The sequence below is a fragment of the Dromiciops gliroides genome, chromosome 4 (genome assembly GCF_019393635.1).
Source record: "Dromiciops gliroides isolate mDroGli1 chromosome 4, mDroGli1.pri, whole genome shotgun sequence".
NCBI classification, from domain to species: Eukaryota; Metazoa; Chordata; class Mammalia; order Microbiotheria; family Microbiotheriidae; genus Dromiciops; species Dromiciops gliroides.
The window spans coordinates 120,239,328-120,249,702 of NC_057864.1; the positions used below are offsets into that span (position 1 = coordinate 120,239,328).

The window sequence follows — 10,375 nt, forward strand, 5'->3', positions numbered from 1 at the left end:
TCTATCCACTGCGCCACCTAGCTGCCCCTCCAACCCACTTTTCTAAAATAGTTTATTGTAATAAATAACCCTGTATAGATTTTGGTAACCCCTCCATTGTAGATAAGTTTTCTGAGGATGAGGCAAAAACAGTGATTGGTATATTCCCACCTTTGGAAGGATGTGATCTATGGAGTGGCAATGGGAGGTAAGCTAATTAGAATCAGATATCTATATTTAATAAAATGTAAACTATAGGATCCCCAAATGACAGGCCCCTTCAAAAGCAAGATTATATTTTTTGCCCTGTCCATCTTTAAATGTGCTGGTTACAATCCTCATCCATCCTTTTTTACCCCAGAGTTCTCCTCATGAATTCTGGACAATTCAGTATTCTGTCTCATCATCACTAACAGCCCACCCAGCCACAGAAATGACATGGTTTATGATGGGTTCAGGATAGTATTCAAACAGATTCTTCCAGTGTATCCATGCTTTCTGTTGCCATTCTGTCACAACTGATAGGACCATTGCATGTATTTCTGCCATTTTTTCCTCTCCTAGAAAGGAAATCATAGTCCCCAACTTTCCAGAGGGTACAGTTCTGTATGGAATAGCAATGATAGAACTCATTGCATGTACACACTGATTAAACTGGTCATATTCCTGGTCTTTGGCCTGGTAGTTGTTGCAAGTCTCATCAGGAATGCCATGCTGGTTACCACATTCCCATGCAGACAGATCACAGCTCCCTTCACAGGACCCAGCATTGCTGCAGCCAATCATGTGTTGCACAGACATGAGTATAAACAGCTAGGCTCCCTTCCTCTTAATGTTGATTTGATCTGCCAGGGTGCTGGTGCTGCTATTTACCCAGCAGGAGCTGCAGTACTGCGGGATGTGCTGGTTCTGGATGATGCTGATATAGTTGACCCTGTTCATGTTACTCCAGTCCCAGACTGTGCACAACTCAGAAGGAGACAAGTATTTGTGGGCCCTGGAGTAGGTACTAATGTGGAGGGAGTAGGAGTCACCTCAGGTACCTGTGACGGGAGGCAGGTACCCTAGTTTCCTTAACTTGCACTCACCTCTTTCTGTCCCATACACAAACTCCCACAGCTATTTAAATCATTTCTAAACCTATACAGTTGTGCTTTCCACATCCTGACTTTCCCCATTGTGGTTTCAATATATTTTGGGTTGGCATAAGAAATTAAATGGAAATTTTTGGGGAGTTGTGCAGAAGGCACAGATGACACTTGAAGGCCAGCAGACAACTCAGAGTTTATGACAAAATATTTAATCCAAATTTTACAATGAGGTACTGTAAACACCCCATAAAAGAAAAAAAAAAACAACCCTCCTTCTCTGGTATGAAGGGAAGGCCAACATTTTTTACATGGATTTTCCAAATTGTGGGGGTGTGGCACCCCTAACTCCCATGATGTGGAAGGGATAATTGTACTCCAAATAGATCAAAGGAAGAGGAAAAAGACTCTATGTGTATGAACATATTTATAGCCACTAACTGAAAACTAAAATGTTTGAACCAATTGGGAAATGACTAAACATATTATGGTATATGCATATAATGGGATATTATTGTACCATAAAAATGATGAAATGGACAATTTCAGAGGAAACTGGGAAAATAGATGCTGATAGAGTGAAATGAGCAGAGCCAGAACAATTTATATGATGACAAAAATACATAAAGGAAGACAACTTTGAAAGAATGCTGTTTAATACAATGACAAACTATGACCCCAAAGGACTTCTGACAGACGTATAAGACATGTATTTTTGAATGAGATATGTATTTTTGCTCATGGCCAATGACAAAATTTGCTTCCTTTTGGCACATACTTGTTGTAAGGTACTTCCCCCTCCCTCCCCCCCCCCTTCCTTTTTTAAAGTTGGGACTGAGAGGATTAGAAAGGAGGCAAAACAAATGATTGTTATTGGGGAAAAAACGTACAATTTTAAAGGAGAAAGGGCTAGGATTTTTCCATTGAAATGGGGGGGGGGGGAGAGGCTCCAGAAGCCTTGCAACTGAGTGTCTCTTTTCTATCATCCTAGCGGGAGAGTAACAAGAGTTGAAAATTTGTTGACTAGTCCCCAGGCATGTTGACTCAAGTAGTCTCATTCTGAAAGTGCACTGAAACTTTCTTGGAGAAGTGGTTGCAATAGATAAAATAAGGTAAAATTTCTGAAGATGATATTATGGCAAAGAAGCCATTGAGAGAACATTCAGAAGTAAATATATGTGTGTTTTCCTTCCTTCCTTCCTTTCTTCCTTCCTTCCTTCCTTCCTTCCTTCCTTCCTTCCTTCCTTCCTTCCTTCCTTCCTTCCTTCCTTCCTTCCTTCCTTCCTTCCTTCCTTCCTTTCTTTCTTTCTTTCTTTCTTTCTTTCTTTCTTTCTTTCTTTCTTTCTTTCTTTCTTTCTTTCTTTCTTTCTTTCTCTCTATTTATTCATTTATCTATCTATTTAATTACTTCTTTATTCATTTATTTATTCACTCATTGATTTATCTATTCATCTATTTATTTGTGTATTCATTCATTCATACATCCATTTGTTTATTTATTCATTTATTTGTTTATTCATTCAGTCACTTATTTATTTATTAAGCTATACACGAGCAGTCATGGAAAACATCTCCACATTAGCTAGGTTGTGAGAGAAAACAGACAAAAACAAAACTTCTCATTACTATGTCCTGATGACTGGCTTTTGCTCATTGCTATTATCAGTTTTGCTTTCTGATATATATAGATAGACCAACTATCTATCTATCTATCTATCTATCTATCTATCTATCTATCTATCTATCTATCTGTCTGTCTGTCTGTCTATCCTCTATCTACACACACGTACACACATATACACACACGCATTTAATTCTGAATCTTCTATTAATGGCTTCTTTGCCATAATATTACCTTCAGAAATTTTTACCTTATTTTGTCTGTTGTGACCACTTCTCCAAGAAAGTTTCAGGGTACTTTCCAGAATGAGACTACCTAAGCCAACTAACTGCCTTGGGACTAGTCAACAAATTCTCAACTCTATTGTTACTCTGGTTCATAGCTCCCTCTAGGATGATAGAAAAGAGACACTCAGTTTCAAGGCTTCTAGAGTCCCCCATTTCAATGGGAAAATCCTAGCCCTTTTTCTTTTAAAATTGTATGTTTTCCCCCAATAACAATTATTTGTTTTGCTTCCTTTCTAATCTTCCCAGCCCCAACTTTTAAAATACATACATAGGGGCAGCTAGGTGGTGCAGTGAATAAAGCACCGGCCCTGGATTCAAGAGGACCTGAGTTCAAATCTGGCCTCAGACAGTTGACACTTACTAACTGTGTGACCCTGGGCAAGTCACTTAACCCTCATTGCCCCTCAAATAATAATAGTAGTAATAATAATATTAATAGGTATTTATATGTTGCTTTAAAGTTTATCAAACTCTTTAGTGCATATATTCATATTTGGAAAACAGGAAGATAATCCACTTTGTGGATTGTTGTGAAAATGAAGCAAAAATAATTATAAAAAATAGTCACCTGAAGTACTTTTCCATCTCCTTCCAAATTCTGGTTTCCAATGTGAATGAGTCATCTGAGTATTAAAAGATCAAAAGGAAAAAGAAAGAGACAGAGAAGAAAAAAGAAAACTCTGAATGAGTTCTTGGCTTAGATGATTATGAAATAAACTCTTAATAATAAAATGCAGGATTGCTCCAGATGATAGTGGCAAGTACAGCTTGATAAAAGAGCAATTACTGTACTTTTAAAAAAGCTTTATCTTGGAATAGCCAAGAGGAGACTTAAGGAGTGGGGAAAAGGCTGAATGGTTTGTTTTTGGGAAATATTTTCTGACATAAAACATTTTGGAAGCTGTCTACTTTGATAAAAAGATATTTATGATTAAAAAATTATAGATATATATATATATATATTGGGAAACCTTTTTTCTTCTATAGCTTTCCACCATATATCATTATTTTCAGTGGTCATAAATTCTCGTTTTAGCTTTTTGGGCACCCTGCCTTCTATCATTGGTTTTTGGACCATACTTCCATTCTCTGATTCCCCTTCAATTTTTTTTTTTTTTTTTTGCAGGCAATGGGGGTTAAGTGACTTGCCTAGAGTCACACAGCTGGTAAGTTTCAAGTGTCTGAGGCCGGATTTGAACTCAGGTACTCCTGAATCCAGGGCCGGTGCTTTAACCACTGCGCCACCTAGCTGCCCCCCCCCCCCTTCAATTTTGAAACCATTTATTTTCGGTCATTATCCACATGTGCAGGTGAGGGTGAAAAGATTAGTGCATCACTGACAACCCTAGGAACACAGTCATAGAAAAAGACCATTCGTTGGTACTATTCTGTAGTTGTTTTTGGCAGAATCTAGCACTGTTTGTGATTATGCACCAGGTTATACTTAGTTATTGGGGAAAATGGGACATAGGTTATCAGTCTTTAACTGTCATAAGCCCTGTCATTTCTATAGAACAAAGAAGCATGACATAAGAAGTTCAGATTACTTTTCTCACCACCACATTTTCAACCTGAAGAAATAGATCCCCAAGGGCTTTTTTCAGTAACTAAGGGGGGATGATTAGGACTAAAGGCTACTTTGATAATAGAGGAAACCATAGTTCAAAGAAAAAGAACTTCTTAGTCTAAGCATATTCTATCCTCTATAAACAAGATGGTTGAAGGGAAGAGCTTCATAGCCATTGGCTCAATGAGCTAACTAAGGAGAACTACATCTTTCCCCTACAAGGGAGAGACTTACTAACCATAGCAACCACCAGTAGATGCAAGACAGAATATGAGATCCCTTATTTCAGCACCTCAGCTGAAGACTTTAGCTGCAAAGTCAGATTAGAAAAGTGAGTTAGCTAAAAGATCTGTAGTCCTCTGTGGGGAAAAGCTAGCTAATTTTAACTATAATATATCAGGTGTGGGGTTCTTAATTGTTTTTGTTTTGTTTTGTTTTTACATGGTTAATCCCTTTGGTAGCCTGGTGAATTTTATGGCTCCTTTTATGTTTTTAAAATTAAATTAAATTAATTAATTAACTTTTTTGGTGAGGTAATTGGGGTTAAGTGACTTGGCCAGAGTCACACAGCTGGTAAGTGTCAAGTATCTGAGGCAGGATTTGAACTCAGGCCCTCCTGAATCCAGGACCAGTGCTCTATCCACAGCACCACCTAGCTGCCCCACGGCTTCTTTTAAAAAATAATGTTGTTAAACAATTGAAGGAAATGCTAAATTTCCATTAGAGATTTGTGCAAATGATGATATAATTTCCCCCATCCATTTTGATAAACACTTATTAAGTATATATTATATGGCAGGTACCATGCTAAATGCTGGGGATACAATTAATAAAAAAAAGACAGTTCCTGACCTCAAGGAGCTTAAAAATCTAAAGAAGACAACATACAACAGGAAGCAGAAAAGCAAGGTGGTGTGGGGTGGAAACTGGGGGATACCTGGCACAGGAGCATTTTGTTCCATGAAATTGACATCAGACAGAGCAGTAGATACAAAGTAGGGTGAGCTGAGGGTCCAGTTTCTGTCTTCTATAAAGGAAGGCATTGGGAGGAATTTGGAATTGCAACCTCTAGCCCTCCAATCAGAGGGGAGAGGAGTTTGAGGGAGGTGATGTTTATCAAGATTTAATTAGTGTTTAATTAGGTGGTGTTAATTAGTCCCCCCCCATTTTTGTGCTAATTTATTTCATGATAGCTCTCACACCAGTGGGCCAGTTACTAAAAGCAGTTTTATTTTTCCTAGAAAACTCTCTACTACCAGATCACTTTTTTTTTTGCAGGGCAATAAGGGTTAAGTGACTTGCCCAGGGTCACACAGCTAGTACGTGTCAAGTGTCTGAGGCCGGATTTGAACTCAGGTACTCCTGAATCCAGGGCTGGTGCCTTATTCACGGCACCACCTAGTTGCCCCAACAAGTCACTTTTTAGAAGCAAAAATTTCTCCAGTCCCTGCAGTCCTTCTGTGAAGTGACCAATTTTGAAATTTGAAGATAAATAATTGTTATAAATTTAGCTTCTATTTTCTCAATCTTAATTTTTTAATAAATAAAAGTATTTTATTATTTAGCAGTTACATATAAGGATAGTTTTCAACATTTTTTTCCATAGGATTTTTAGTCCCAATTTTTTCTACCACCTTCTCTTCCCTCCCTCCTCCCCAAGACAGAAAGCAGTCTGATATAGGTTATATATATACAATCACATTAAACATATTTCTGTATCTGTCATCTTGTGAAAGAAGAATCAGAGCACAAGGGAAAAACCTCAAAAAAGAAGGAAAAAAAAAACATCCAAAAGTAGAAACAGTATGGTTCAATCTGAATTCATAATCCACAGCTCTTTTTTCTGGATGTTGAGAACATTTTCTGTCATGAATTCTTCTCTAGGTTCTTGTATTTAAAAGTCAAATTTTCTATTCAGTTCCGGTCTCTCTCTCTCTCTCTCTTTTTTTTTTTTTTGAGGGCAGGTCTTTTCTTCACGAATGCCTAAAAGTCCTCTTTTTCATTGAAGACCGATTTTTTGCCCTGAAAGATTATACTCACTTTTGCTGGGTAGGTGATTTTAGGTTGTAGTCCCAGTTCCTTTCCCCTTTGGAATATCATATTCCATGCCCTCCAGTTCTTTAATGTAGAAGCTGCTAGATCTTGTGTTATCCTGACTGTGGCTCCACATTATTTGAATTATGTTTTCTACCTGTTTGCAATATTTTCTCCTTGACCTGGGATCTCTGAAATTTGGCTATAATATTCCTGGAAGTTTTCCTTTTGGGATCTCTTTCAGGAAGTGATCAGTGGATTCTTTCAACTTCTATTTTACCTTCTGCTTCTAGAATATTAGGGCAATTTCCCCTGAAAATTTCTTGGAAGATGATGTCTAAGCTCTTTCCTTGATCATGGTTTTCACATAGTCCAATGATTTTCAAATTATCTCTCCCGAATCTATTTTCCAGGTCAGCTGTTTCTTCAAGGAGATATTTCATATTGCCCTTTATGTTTTTATTCATTTGGATTTGCTTTATTGTGTCTTGATTTCTCATAAAGTCACCAGCTTCCATTTGTTCAATCCTAATTCTTAGGAAATTATTTTCTTCAGAGAGCTTTTGTATCTCCTTTCGCATTTGGCTTTTCAAGCCATTAACATTTTTCTCATGATTTTCCTGCATCACTTTCAGTTCTCTTTCCATTTTTTCCTCTACCTTTCTAAATATTCCCTCTATCTCTCTTACTTTCTCTTCAAAGTCCTTTTTGAGCACTTCCATAGCCCGAATTCATATTTTTTTGGGAAGCTTTGGATGCAGGAGGTTTAACTTTGTTATTATGTTCTTCTGAAGGTGTATTCTGGTCTACATTGCCCCCAAAGAAGTTTTTGATGGTCTGCTGTTTTCTCTTCTTACTCATCATGACCACCTATTTCTTAGCTTTTAACTCCTTCTTAAAGTGTAGTGCTGCTTCCAGGACACACTGTTCTGAGCTACAGCTTGGCTGTTCTGAGCTACAGCTACAGGGGGTGTTTGGGCTTATTCTCAGCCTGCCTGGCCTATGAATAACCATGGCCCACTTTCTCTTTGACCTGGAAACAGAAGTCTGATTGAAATCTGATTCTCTATGGTCAGAAGCTTGGTGTGCCTATGTCCCTCCCCCACTGGGTGGCTGTCCCTCTAGTTTGCTTGCTGGTTCAGAACGTGGGGGCCCTGCCCCAGTTACAGCAGAGATTATAGCTATTCCCCCCAACCACTGGACCCCCTCACACATCCACAAGCCAAGCTTCAGAAGAAGCAGCTGAAGTTTCCAAGGCTCTGGAGGCATTGCCTGTTTCAGGCTGGTCCTGCTCCGTGTGCTGTACTTCTCTTTCAGCCTGAACAGCAGGTGATCCCAGTCACCAAATTAAGCCATCTTTAGCTGGAAAAATGTCTCACTCTGTTCTTATATGAGTTATGCTCCTCTAAGAGTTGTTTTATGGCATTATTTTTAGAGGTATATGGATGGTTTGTTGGGAGCTGAGAGAATCACAGCCTTTTCTCCTCCATCTTGGCTCAGACCCCTATCATGAGTTCTTTGAAACTGTTTTGGATTATTGCACTGCTAAGAAGAGCCAAGTCTATCACCATTGCTCATCACACAATGTTGCTGTTACAGTGTACAATGTTCTCCTGGTTCTGCTCCTCTCAGTCAGCATCAGTTCATATAAGTCCTTCCAGGTTTCTCTGAAATCCTCCTGCTCATCATTTCCAACAGCACAATACTATTCCATTACATTCATATCCCACAACTTGTTTAGCCATTTCCCAATTGATGGGCATTCTCTCGATTTACAATTTTTTGCCACCACAAAGAGAGCTGCTATAAATATGTTTGTTCATGTGGGTCCTTATCCCTCTTCTATGATCTCTTTGCGATACAGACCTAGCAGTGGTACCACTGGGTCAAAGGTTATGAACAGTCCCATAGCCCTTTGGGCTCAATCCCAATTTTTTTTTTTTGCAGGGCAGTTGGGGTTAAGTGACTTGCCCAGGGTCACACAGCTAGTAAATGTTAAGTATCTGAGGCCAGATTTGAACTCAGGCCCTCCTGAATCCAGGGCCGGTGCTCTATCCACTGCGCCACTTAGCTGCCCCCAATCCTAATTTTTAAGCAATGATTTTCTTCAGAGAGAAGAAGCTCCTTTTCCATTTAGCAAATTTGGCTTTACAAGCTGTTGACTTTTTTTTATGACTCTCCTCATGACTCTCCTTTCTCTTTCCATTTTTTCCTCTACCTCTCCTACTTTATCTTCATTCCTTTTTGAGGGCCTCTATGGACAGGACCAATTCGTATTTTTCTTGGAAGCTTTGGATGTAGGAGCCCTGACATTGCTATCCTCTTCTAAAGGTGCACCTCAATCTTCCTTGTCTCTAAAGAAACTTTCTATCGTCCACATCTTTCTCTGTCTTCTCATCTTGCCTGTCTTTTACTTGACTTTTAACTCCTTCTTAAAGTGGGGCACTATTTCCAGGCTGTACTGCCCCAAGCTTCAGGGGGGTCCCTGGTGGTATGATTTAAGGAGGGGCAGTTTCTTCACTTTTCTGGCCTGTTCTCTGGTCCATAGATAACCCCAGGCCAACTTGCTAATTAACCAGTAATTGTTATAAATTAAACAACAACAACAACAACAACAACAACATGATAAGCTTATCCTGAGAAGGGCATCTTGTTCAGTGGACTTGAAACCAGGCAGAGTGGCAGGTTCAAATTCATGGATTGTCTGTAAATCTATCCATAGACACTTTGGTGGTCCATGGCCCCCTTATTAAGAATCTGTGTTCTAGTGGATATTGTAATCTGAATAATAGGTGGCTCTGAAGGTGGCTGAATATTTGAAGACATATGATACTTAGTGGGAAAATTGAGGTGTAGTATCTGGTAAGAAGCAGCATAAAGATTGTCTAGTGGGTAACAAACACAGTAGAAGAGAATAGGATACTATCAGTAGCTACAGTTTTAGAGATATACATTTTACCTGCATGAATGTGCTCTGGATACCCATGTTCCCTGCATAAGTACTCCTTTATTCATATACCCCCATATGTGTATGACTCTTGCATGATTGCTTTGCATGTCCATTTTTGAGGAAGATAGGTGGCTTGGTGCATAAAGTGTTGAACTTAGAGTTAGGAAATCCCGAGTCCAAATCCTGCCTTCTAACTGGGTCACCATGGGTAAGGAACTTAACTTTTGCGAACCTCAGTCCTGCTTCCAACTAAGGGCTCACTGCATTTGTCTAGAAAGGGAACTCTTAGGGAAAAGGAGCCAACTGTCCACTGTCATTCACAGGGTATGAAAGCCAATCTAGCTGAAGTGGCAAGGCACCCTGAAGGAGCTACAGGAAATAGCATGTGCCAGGCAAGTCAAATTACTCCAACGGGCCACCATCTCCTCTCAGACTTCAGTGGAGACAACATACTACTCTGAATCCCAGAACTCTCAGAATAATGATACTGCTAGCAGAGTACCCATAGCCATCAGCCTGAGAAGCAAGCCTGTGATGATGTATCCTGGCAACTGTTTCTGGAGGTGCTATCACTGTAGCTATAGAAGATATTGAAAAGAAAGATCTTGCCACCAAGGTCCTTGGTGCTATTAAATAATAAGAAACTAATATGACTATCAGTGGAAATCACACTCAAAAAGAAACATTACCCTCTGATTTGTTGCTACAACCTAAGGACCACAGGACCTTTCCATATGACTTGCAATTGAAACCTTCCATATGTGTTGTCTCCCCCATTAGAATGTGAGCTCCTTGAGGGCAGTAATTGTCTCACTTTTCTATTTGCATCTTCAATGCTCAGGATAATAA

At 39.2% G+C, this 10,375-nt stretch overlaps 1 pseudogene; it reads right to left on the bottom strand.

The window, feature by feature from the left end:
* Positions 1 to 202: 202 nt before the first annotated feature.
* LOC122754687 lies at positions 203 to 9,562 on the bottom strand (annotated as a pseudogene).
* Positions 9,563 to 10,375: the final 813 nt, after the last annotated feature.